Below are 14,687 nucleotides of genomic sequence, written 5' to 3'. Positions count from 1 at the left end.
ATACTATACATGCAGCAGGTTTAGTACCAGGCTATATCACACAATACTATACATACAGCAGGTTTAGTACCAGGCTATATCACACAATATGTTACATTCAGCAGGTTAACTACCAGGCTATATCACACAATACTATACATACAGCAGGTTTAGTACCAGGCTATATCACACAATATGTTACATACAGCAGATTTAGGACCTGGCTATATCACACAATATGTTACATACAGCAGGTTTAGTACCAGGCTATATCACACAATATGTTACATACAGCAGGTTTAGTACCAGGCTATATCACACATTACTATACATACAGCAGGTTTAGTACCAGGCTGTATCACACAATACTATACATACAGCAGGTTTAGTACCAGGCTATATCACACAATACGTTACATACAGCAGGTTTAGTACCAGGCTATATCACACAATACTATACATAGAGCAGGTTTAGTACCAGGCTATATCACACAATACTATACATACAGCAGGTTTACTACCAGGCTATATCACACAATACTATACATACAGCAGGTTTAGTACCAGGCTATATCACACAATACTATACATACAGCAGGTTTAGTACCAGGCTATATCACACAATATGTTACATACAGCAGGTTTAGTACCAGGCTATATCACACAATACTATACATACAGCAGGTTTAGTACCAGGCTATATCACTAAATACTATACATACAGCAGGTTTAGTACCAGGCTATATCACACAATACTATACATACAGCAGGTTTAGTACCAGGCTATATCACACAATACTATACATACAGCAGGTTTACTACCAGGCTATATCACACAATACTATACATACAGCAGGTTTACTACCAGGCTATATCACACAATACTATACATACAGCAGGTTTAGTACCAGGCTAAATCACACAATACTATACATACAGCAGGTTTAGTACCAGGCTATATCACACAATACTATACATACAGCAGGTTTAGTACCAGGCTATATCACACAATACTATACATACAGCAGGTTTAGTACCAGGCTATATCACACAATATGTTACATACAGCAGGTTTACTACCAGGCTATATCACACAATACTATACATGCAGCAGGTTTAGTACCAGGCTATATCACACAATACTATACATACAGCAGGTTTAGTACCATGCTATATCACACAATATGTTACATACTGCAGGTTTAGTACCAGGCTATATCACACAATACTATACATACAGCAGGTTTAGTACCAGGCTATATCACACAATACTATACATACAGCAGGTTTAGTACCAGGCTATATCACACAATACTATACATACAGCAGGTTTAGTACCAGGCTATATCACACAATACTATACATACAGCAGGTTTAGTACCAGGCTATATCACACAATACTATACATACAGCAGGTTTAGTACCAGGCTATATCACACAATACTATACATACAGCAGGTTTAGTACCAGGCTATATCACACAATACTATACATACAGCAGGTTTAGTACCAGGCTATATCACACAATACTATACATACAGCAGGTTTAGTACCAGGCTATATCACACAATATGTTACATACAGCAGGTGTAGTACCAGGCTATATCACACAATACTATACATACAGCAGGTTTAGTACCAGGCTATATCACACAATACTATATATACAGCATGTTTACTACAAGGCTATATCACACAATATGTTACATACATTAGGTTTAGGACCAGGCTATATCACACAATACTATACATACAGCAGGTTTACTACCAGGCTATATCACACAATATGTTACATACAGCAGGTTTAGTACCAGGCTATATCACACAATATGTTACATACTGCAGGTTTAGTACCAGGCTATATCACACAAAATGTTACATACAGCAGGTTTAGTACCAGGCTATATCACACAATACTATACATACAGCAGGTTTAGTACCAGGCTATATCACACAATACTATACATACAGCAGGTTTAGTACCAGGCTATATCACACAATACTATACATACAGCAGGTTTAGTACCAGGCTATATCACACAATACTATACATACAGCAGGTTTAGTACCAGGCTATATCACACAATACTATACATACAGCAGGTTTACTACCAGGCTATATCACACAATACTATACATACAGCAGGTTTAGTACCAGGCTATATCACACAATACTATACACACAGCAGGTTTAGTACCAGCCTATATCACACAATATGTTCCATACAGCAGGTTTAGTACCAGGCTATATCACACAATATGTTACATACAGCAGGTTTACTACCAGGCTATATCACACAATACTATACATGCAGCAGGTTTAGTACCAGGCTATATCACACAATACTATACATACAGCAGGTTTAGTACCAGGCTATATAACACAATACTATACATACAGCAGGTTTAGTACCAGGCTATATCACACAATATGTTACATACAGCAGGTTTAGTACCAGGCTATTTCACACAATACTATACATACAGCAGGTTTACTACCAGGCTATATCACACAATATGTTACATACTGCAGGTTTAGTACCAGGCTATATCACACAATATGTTACATACAGCAGGTTTAGTACCAGGCCATATCACACAATATGTTACATACAACAGGTTTACTACCAGGCTATATCACACAATACTATACATACAGCAGATTTAGTACCAGGCTATATCACACAATACTATACATACAGCAGGTTTAGGACCAGGCTATATCACACAATATGTTACATACAGCAGGTTAACTACCAGGCTATATCACACAATACTATACATACAGCAGGTTTAGTACCAGGCTATATCACACAATATGTTACATACAGCAGGTTTACTACCAGGCTATATCACACAATATGTTACATACAGCAGGTTTAGTACCAGGCTATATCACACAATACTATACATACAGCAGGTTTAGTACCAGGCTATATCACACAATACTATACATACAGCAGGTTTAGTACCAGGCTATATCACACAATACTATACATACAGCAGGTTTACTACCAGGCTATATCACACAATACTATACATACAGCAGGTTTAGTACCAGGCTATATCACACAATACTATACACACAGCAGGTTTAGTACCAGCCTATATCACACAATATGTTCCATACAGCAGGTTTAGTACCAGGCTATATCACACAATATGTTACATACAGCAGGTTTACTACCAGGCTATATCACACAATACTATACATGCAGCAGGTTTAGTACCAGGCTATATCACACAATACTATACATACAGCAGGTTTAGTACCAGGCTATATCACACAATATGTTACATTCAGCAGGTTAACTACCAGGCTATATCACACAATACTATACATACAGCAGGTTTAGTACCAGGCTATATCACACAATATGTTACATACAGCAGATTTAGGACCTGGCTATATCACACAATATGTTACATACAGCAGGTTTAGTACCAGGCTATATCACACAATATGTTACATACAGCAGGTTTAGTACCAGGCTATATCACACAATACTATACATACAGCAGGTTTAGTACCAGGCTGTATCACACAATACTATACATACAGCAGGTTTAGTACCAGGCTATATCATTCAATACGTTACATACAGCAGGTTTAGTACCAGGCTATATCACACAATATGTTACATACAGCAGGTTTAGTACCAGGCTATATCACACAATACTATACATACAGCAGGATTAGTACCAGGCTATATCACACAATACCATACATACAGCAGGTTTAGTACCAGGCTATATCACACAATACTATACATACAGCAGGTTTAGTACCAGGCTATATCACACAATATGTTACATACAGCAGGTTTAGTACCAGGCTATATCACACAATACTATACATACAGCAGGTTTACTACCAGGCTATATCACACAATACTATACATACAGCAGGTTTAGTACCAGGCTATATCACACAATACTATTCATTCAGCAGGTTTAGTACCAGGCTATATCACACAATATGTTACATACAGCAGGTTTAGTACCAGACTATATCACACAATATGTTACATACAGCAGGTTTAGTACCAGGCTATATCACACAATATGTTACATACAGCAGGTTTACTACCAGGCTATATCACACAATACTATACATACAGCAGGTTTAGTACCAGGCTATATCACACAATATGTTACATACAGCAGATTTAGGACCAGGCTATATCACACAATATGTTACATACAGCAGGTTTAGTACCAGGCTATATCACACAATATGTTACATACAGCAGGTTTAGTACCAGGCTATATCACACAATACTATACATACAGCAGGTTTAGTACCACGCTGTATCACACAATACTATACATACAGCAGGTTTAGTACCAGGCTATATCATTCAATACGTTACATACAGCAGGTTTAGTACCAGGCTATATCACACAATATGTTACATACAGCAGGTTTAGTACCAGGCTATATCACACAATACTATACATACAGCAGGATTAGTACCAGGCTATATCACACAATACCATACATACAGCAGGTTTAGTACCAGGCTATATCACACAATACTATACATACAGCAGGTTTAGTACCAGGCTATATCACACAATATGTTACATACAGCAGGTTTAGTACCAGGCTATATCACACAATACTATACATACAGCAGGTTTACTACCAGGCTATATCACACAATACTATACATACAGCAGGTTTAGTACCAGGCTATATCACACAATACTATTCATTCAGCAGGTTTAGTACCAGGCTATATCACACAATATGTTACATACAGCAGGTTTAGTACCAGGCTATATCACACAATATGTTACATACAGCAGGTTTAGTACCAGGCTATATCACACAATACTATACATACAGCAGTTTTAGTACCAGGCTATATCACACAATACTATACATACAGCAGGTTTACTACCAGGCTATATCACACAATACTATACACAGAGCAGGTTTAGTACCAGGCTATATCACACAATACTATTCATACAGCAGGTTTAGTACCAGGCTATATCACACAATATGTTACATACTGCAGGTTTAGTACCAGGCTATATCACACAATACTATACATTCAGCAGGTTTAGTACCAGGCTATATCACACAATATGTTACATACAGCAGGTTTAGTACCAGGCTATATCACACAATATGTTACATACAGCTGGTTTAGTACCAGGCTATATCACACAATACTATACATACAGCAGGTTTAGTACCAGGCTATATCACACAATACTATACATACAGCAGGTTTACTACCAGGCTATATCACACAATACTATACACACAGCAGGTTTAGTACCAGGCTATATCACACAATATGTTCCATACAGCAGGTTTAGTACCAGGCTATATCACACAATATGTTACATACAGCAGGTTTACTACCAGGCTATATCACACAATACTATACATGCAGCAGGTTTAGTACCAGGCTATATCACACAATACTATACATACAGCAGGTTTAGTACCAGGCTATATCACACAATATGTTACATACAGCAGGTTTAGTACCAGGCTATATCACACATTATGTTACATACAGCAGGTTTAGTACCAGGCTATATCACACAATACTATACATACAGCAGGTTTAGTACCAGGCTATATCACACAATACTATACATAGAGCAGGTTTAGGACCAGGCTATATCACACAATATGTTACATACAGCAGGTTTAGTACCAGGCTATATCACACAATACTATACATACAGCAGGTTTAGTACCAGGCTATATCACACAATACTATACATACAGCAGATTTACTACCAGGCTATATCACACAATACTATACACAGAGCAGGTTTAGTACCAGGCTATATCACACAATATGTTCCATACAGCAGGTTTAGTACCAGGCTATATCACACAATATGTTACATACAGCAGGTTTAGTACCAGGCTATATCAAACAATACTATACATACAGCAGGTTTAGTACCAGGCTATATCACACAATACTATACATACAGCAGGTTTACTACCAGGCTATATCAAACAATACTATACACACAGCAGGTTTAGTACCAGGCTATATCACACAATATGTTCCATACAGCAGGTTTAGTACCAGGCTATATCACACAATATGTTACATACAGCAGGTTTACTACCAGGCTATATCACACAATACTATACATGCAGCAGGTTTAGTACCAGACTATATCACACAATACTATACATACAGCAGGTTTAGTACCAGGCTATATCACACAATACTATACATACAGCAGGTTTAGTACCAGGCTATATCACACAATATGTTACATACAGCAGGTTTAGTACCAGGCTATATCACACAATACGCTACATACAGCAGGTTTAGTACCAGGCTATATCACACAATATGTTACATACAGCAGGTTTAATACCAGGCTATATCACACAATACTATACATGCAGCAGGTTTAGTACCAGGCTATATCACACAATATGTTACATACAGCAGGTTTAGTACCAGGCTATATCACACAATACTATACATACAGCAGGTTTAGTACCAGGCTATATCACACAATACTATACATAGAGCAGGTTTAGGACCAGGCTATATCACACAATATGTTACATACAGCAGGTTTACTACCAGGCTATATCACACAATACTATACATACAGCAGGTTTAGTACCAGGCTATATCACACAATATGTTACATACAGCAGATTTAGGACCAGGCTATATCACACAATATGTTACATACAGCAGGTTTAGTACCAGGCTATATCACACAATATGTTACATACAGCAGGTTTAGTACCAGGCTATATCACACAATACTATACATACAGCAGGTTTAGTACCAGGCTGTATCACACAATACTATACATACAGCAGGTTTAGTACCAGGCTATATCATTCAATACGTTACATACAGCAGGTTTAGTACCAGGCTATATCACACAATATGTTACATACAGCAGGTTTAGTACCAGGCTATATCACACAATACTATACATACAGCAGGATTAGTACCAGGCTATATCACACAATACTATACATACTGCAGGTTTAGTACCAGGCTATATCACACAATACTATACATACAGCAGGTTTAGTACCAGGCTATATCACACAATATGTTACATACAGCAGGTTTAGTACCAGGCTATATCACACAATACTATACATACAGCAGGTTTACTACCAGGCTATATCACACAATACTATACATACAGCAGGTTTAGTACCAGGCTATATCACACAATACTATACATACAGCAGGTTTAGTACCAGGCTATATCACACAATATGTTACATACAGCAGGTTTACTACCAGGCTATATCACACAATATGTTACATACAGCAGGTTTAGTACCAGGCTATATCACACAATATGTTACATACAGCAGATTTAGGACCAGGCTATATCACACAATATGTTACATACAGCAGGTTTAGTACCAGGCTATATCACACAATATGTTACATACAGCAGATTTAGGACCAGGCTATATCACACAATATGTTACATACAGCAGGTTTAGTACCAGGCTATATCACACAATATGTTACATACAGCAGGTTTAGTACCAGGCTATATCACACAATACTATACATACAGCAGGTTTAGTACCAGGCTGTATCACACAATACTATACATACAGCAGGTTTAGTACCAGGCTATATCACACAATATGTTACATACAGCAGGTTTACTACCAGGCTATATCACACAATATGTTACATACAGCAGGTTTAGTACCAGGCTATATCACACAATACGCTACATACAGCAGGTTTAGTACCAGGCTATATCACACAATATGTTACATACTGCAGGTTTAGTACCAGGCTATATCACACAATATGTTACATACAGCAGGTTTAGGACCAGGCTATATCAAACAATACTATACATACAGCAGGTTTACTACCAGGCTATATCACACAATATGTTACATACAGCAGGTTTAGTACCAGGCTATATCACACAATATGTTACATACAGCAGGTTTACCACCAGGCTATATCACACAATATGTTACATACAGCAGGTTTAGTACCAGGCTATATCACACAATACTATACATACAGCAGGTTTACTACCAGGCTATATCACACAATACTATACATACAGCAGGTTTAGTACCAGGCTATATCACACAATATGTTACATACAGCAGGTTTAGTACCAGGCTATATCACACAATACTATACATACAGCAGGTTTACTACCAGGCTATATCACACAATACTATATATACAGCAGGTTTAGTACCAGGCTATATCACACAATACTATTCATTCAGCAGGTTTAGTACCAGGCTATATCACACAATATGTTACATACAGCAGGTTTAGTACCAGGCTATATCACACAATATGTTACATACAGCAGGTTTAGTACCAGGCTATATCACACAATACTATACATACAGCAGGTTTAGTACCAGGCTATATCACACAATACTATACATACAGCAGGTTTACTACCAGGCTATATCACACATTACTATACACAGAGCAGGTTTAGTACCAGGCTATATCACACAATATGTTCCATACAGCAGGTTTAGTACCAGGCTATATCACACAATATGTTACATACAACAGGTTTAGTACCAGGCTATATCACACAATACTATACATACAGCAGGTTTAGTACCAGGCTATATCACACAATACTATACATACAGCAGGTTTACTACCAGGCTATATCAAACAATACTATACACACAGCAGGTTTAGTACCAGGCTATATCACACAATATGTTCCATACAGCAGGTTTAGTACCAGGCTATATCACACAATATGTTACATACAGCAGGTTTACTACCAGGCTATATCACACAATACTATACATGCAGCAGGTTTAGTACCAGGCTATATCACACAATACTATACATACAGCAGGTTTAGTACCAGGCTATATCACACAATACTATACATACAGCAATTTTAGTACCAGGCTATATCACACAATATGTTACATACAGCAGGTTTAGTACCAGGCTATATCACACAATACGCTACATACAGCAGGTTTAGTACCAGGCTATATCACACAATATGTTACATACAGCAGGTTTACTACCAGGCTATATCACACAATATTATACATGCAGCAGGTTTAGTACCAGGCTATATCACAAAATATGTTACATACAGCAGGTTTAGTACCAGGCTATATCACACAATACTATACATACAGCAGGTTTAGTACCAGGCTATATCACACAATACTATACATAGAGCAGGTTTAGGACCAGGCTATATCACACAATATGTTACATACAGCAGATTTAGGACCAGGCTATATCACACAATATGTTACATACAGCAGGTTTAGTACCAGGCTATATCACACAATATGTTACATACAGCAGGTTTAGTACCAGGCTATATCACACAATACTATACATACAGCAGGTTTAGTACCAGGCTGTATCACACAATACTATACATACAGCAGGTTTAGTACCAGGCTATATCATTCAATACGTTACATACAGCAGGTTTAGTACCAGGCTATATCACACAATATGTTACATACAGCAGGTTTAGTACCAGGCTATATCACACAATACTATACATACAGCAGGATTAGTACCAGGCTATATCACACAATACTATACATACAGCAGGTTTAGTACCAGGCTATATCACACAATACTATATATACAGCAGGTTTAGTACCAGGCTATATCACACAATATGTTACATACAGCAGGTTTAGTACCAGGCTATATCACACAATACTATACATACAGCAGGTTTACTACCAGGCTATATCACACAATACTATACATACAGCAGGTTTAGTACCAGGCTATATCACACAATACTATACATACAGCAGGTTTAGTACCAGGCTATATCACACAATATGTTACATACAGCAGGTTTACTACCAGGCTATATCACACAATATGTTACATACAGCAGGTTTAGTACCAGGCTATATCACACAATATGTTACATACAGCAGATTTAGGACCAGGCTATATCACACAATATGTTACATACAGCAGGTTTAGTACCAGGCTATATCACACAATATGTTACATACAGCAGATTTAGGACCAGGCTATATCACACAATATGTTACATACAGCAGGTTTAGTACCAGGCTATATCACACAATATGTTACATACAGCAGGTTTAGTACCAGGCTATATCACACAATACTATACATACAGCAGGTTTAGTACCAGGCTGTATCACACAATACTATACATACAGCAGGTTTAGTACCAGGCTATATCACACAACATGTTACATACAGCAGGTTTACTACCAGGCTATATCACACAATATGTTACATACAGCAGGTTTAGTACCAGGCTATATCACACAATACGCTACATACAGCAGGTTTAGTACCAGGCTATATCACACAATATGTTACATACTGCAGGTTTAGTACCAGGCTATATCACACAATATGTTACATACAGCAGGTTTAGGACCAGGCTATATCAAACAATACTATACATACAGCAGGTTTACTACCAGGCTTTATCACACAATATGTTACATACAGCAGGTTTAGTACCAGGCTATATCACAAAATATGTTACATACAGCAGGTTTACCACCAGGCTATATCACACAATATGTTACATACAGCAGGTTTAGTACCAGGCTATATCACACAATACTATACATACAGCAGGTTTACTACCAGGCTATATCACACAATACTATACATACAGCAGGTTTAGTACCAGGCTATATCACACAATATGTTACATACAGCAGGTTTAGTACCAGGCTATATCACACAATATTATACATACAGCAGGTTTACTACCAGGCTATATCACACAATATGTTACATACAGCAGGTTTAGTACAAGGCTATATCACACAATATGTTACATACAGCAGGTTTACTACCAGGCTATATCACACAATATGTTACATACAGCAGGTTTACTACCAGGCTATATCACACAATACTATACATACAGCAGGTTTACTACCAGGCTATATCACACAATATGTTACATACAGCAGGTTTAGGACCAGGCTATATCAAACAATACTATACATACAGCAGTTTTACTACCAGGCTATATCACACAATATGTTACATACAGCAGGTTTAGTACCAGGCTATATCACACAATATGTTACATACAGCAGGTTTACCACCAGGCTATATCACACAATATGTTACATACAGCAGGTTTAGTACCAGGCTATATCACACAATACTATACATACTGCAGGTTTACTACCAGGCTATATCACACAATACTATACATACAGCAGGTTTAGTACCAGGCTATATCACACAATATGTTACATACAGCAGGTTTAGTACCAGGCTATATCACACAATAGTATACATACAGCAGGTTTACTACCAGGCTATATCACACAATATGTTACATACAGCAGGTTTAGTACAAGGCTATATCACACAATATGTTACATACAGCAGGTTTACTACCAGGCTATATCACACAATATGTTACATACAGCAGGTTTAGTACCAGGCTATATCACACAATACTATACATACAGCAGGTTTACTACCAGGCTATATCACACAATACTATACATACAGCAGGTTTAGTACCAGGCTATATCACACAATACTATACATACAGCAGGTTTAGTACCAGGCTATATCACACAATATGTTACATACAGCAGGTTTACTACCAGGCTATATCACACAATATGTTACATACAGCAGGTTTAGTACCAGGCTATATCACACAATATGTTACATACAGCAGATTTAGGACCAGGCTATATCACACAATATGTTACATACAGCAGGTTTAGTACCAGGCTATATCACACAATATGTTACATACAGCAGATTTAGGACCAGGCTATATCACACAATATGTTACATACAGCAGGTTTAGTACCAGGCTATATCACACAATACTATACATACAGCAGGTTTACTACCAGGCTATATCACACAATACTATACATACAGCAGGTTTAGTACCAGGCTATATCACACAATATGTTACATACAGCAGGTTTAGTACCAGGCTATATCACACAATAGTATACATACAGCAGGTTTACTACCAGGCTATATCACACAATATGTTACATACAGCAGGTTTAGTACAAGGCTATATCACACAATATGTTACATACAGCAGGTTTACTACCAGGCTATATCACACAATATGTTACATACAGCAGGTTTACTACCAGGCTATATCACACAATACTATACATACAGCAGGTTTAGTACCAGGCTATATCACACAATACTATTCATACAGCAGGTTTAGTACCAGGCTATATCACACAATATGTTACATACTGCAGGTTTAGTACCAGGCTATATCACACAATATGTTACATACAGCAGGTTTAGTACCAGGCTATATCACACAATATGTTCCATACAGCAGGTTTAGTACCAGGCTATATCACACAATATGTTACATACAGCAGGTTTACTACCAGGCTATATCACACAATACTATACATGCAGCAGGTTTAGTACCAGGCTATATCACACAATACTATACATACAGCAGGTTTAGTACCAGGCTATATCACACAATACTATACATACAGCAGGTTTACTACCAGGCTATATCACACTATACTATACATACAGCAGGTTTAGTACCAGGCTATATCACACAATATGTTACATACAGCAGGTTTAGTACCAGGCTATATCACACAATAGTATACATACAGCAGGTTTACTACCAGGCTATATCACACAATATGTTACATACAGCAGGTTTAGTACAAGGCTATATCACACAATATGTTACATACAGCAGGTTTACTACAAGGCTATATCACACAATATGTTACATACAGCAGGTTTACTACCAGGCTATATCACACAATACTATACATACAGCAGGTTTAGTACCAGGCTATATCACACAATACTATTCATACAGCAGGTTTAGTACCAGGCTATATCACACAATATGGTACATGCTGCAGGTTTAGTACCAGGCTATATCACACAATACTATTCATTCAGCAGGTTTAGTACCAGGCTATATCACACAATATGTTACATACAGCAGGTTTAGTACCAGGCTATATCACACAATATGTTACATACAGCAGGTTTAGTACAAGGCTATATCACACAATATGTTACATACAGCAGGTTTACTACCAGGCTATATCACACAATATGTTACATACAGCAGGTTTACTACCAGGCTATATCACACAATACTATACATACAGCAGGTTTAGTACCAGGCTATATCACACAATACTATTCATACAGCAGGTTTAGTACCAGGCTATATCACACAATATGTTACATACTGCAGGTTTAGTACCAGGCTATATCACACAATATGTTACATACAGCAGGTTTAGTACCAGGCTATATCACACAATATGTTCCATACAGCAGGTTTAGTACCAGGCTATATCACACAATATGTTACATACAGCAGGTTTACTACCAGGCTATATCACACAATACTATACATGCAGCAGGTTTAGTACCAGGCTATATCACACAATACTATACATACAGCAGGTTTAGTACCAGGCTATATCACACAATACTATACATACAGCAGGTTTACTACCAGGCTATATCACACTATACTATACATACAGCAGGTTTAGTACCAGGCTATATCACACAATATGTTACATACAGCAGGTTTAGTACCAGGCTATATCACACAATAGTATACATACAGCAGGTTTACTACCAGGCTATATCACACAATATGTTACATACAGCAGGTTTAGTACAAGGCTATATCACACAATATGTTACATACAGCAGGTTTACTACAAGGCTATATCACACAATATGTTACATACAGCAGGTTTACTACCAGGCTATATCACACAATACTATACATACAGCAGGTTTAGTACCAGGCTATATCACACAATACTATTCATACAGCAGGTTTAGTACCAGGCTATATCACACAATATGGTACATACTGCAGGTTTAGTACCAGGCTATATCACACAATACTATTCATTCAGCAGGTTTAGTACCAGGCTATATCACACAATATGTTACATACAGCAGGTTTAGTACCAGGCTATATCACACAATATGTTACATACAGCAGGTTTAGTACCAGGCTATATCACACAATACTATACATACAGCAGGTTTAGTACCAGGCTATATCACACAATACTATACATACAGCAGGTTTACTACCAGGCTATATCACACAATACTATACACACAGCAGGTTTAGTACCAGGCTATATCACACAATATGTTCCATACAGCGGGTTTAGTACCAGGCTATATCACACAATATGTTACATACAGCAGGTTTACTACCAGGCTATATCACACAATACTATACATGCAGCAGGTTTAGTACCAGGCTATATCACACAATACTATACATACAGCAGGTTTAGTACCAGGCTATATCACACAATACTATACATACAGCAGGTTTAGTACCAGGCTATATCACACAATATGTTACATACAGCAGGTTTAGTACCAGGCTATATCACACAATACTATACATACAGCAGGTTTACTACCAGGCTATATCACACAATATGTTACATACAGCAGGTTTAGTACCAGGCTATATCACACATTATGTTACATACAGCAGGTTTAGTACCAGGCTATATCACACAATACTATACATACAGCAGGTTTAGTACCAGGCTATATCACACAATACTATACATAGAGCAGGTTTAGGACCAGGCTATATCACACAATATGTTACATACAGCAGGTTTATTACCAGGCTATATCACACAATACTATACATACAGCAGGTTTAG

Source organism: Salmo salar, chromosome ssa12 (assembly GCF_905237065.1).
Source record: "Salmo salar chromosome ssa12, Ssal_v3.1, whole genome shotgun sequence".
NCBI lineage: Eukaryota > Metazoa > Chordata > Actinopteri > Salmoniformes > Salmonidae > Salmo > Salmo salar.
The sequence above is the reverse complement of the archived record's forward strand: the minus strand, read 5'-3'. Positions refer to the sequence as shown.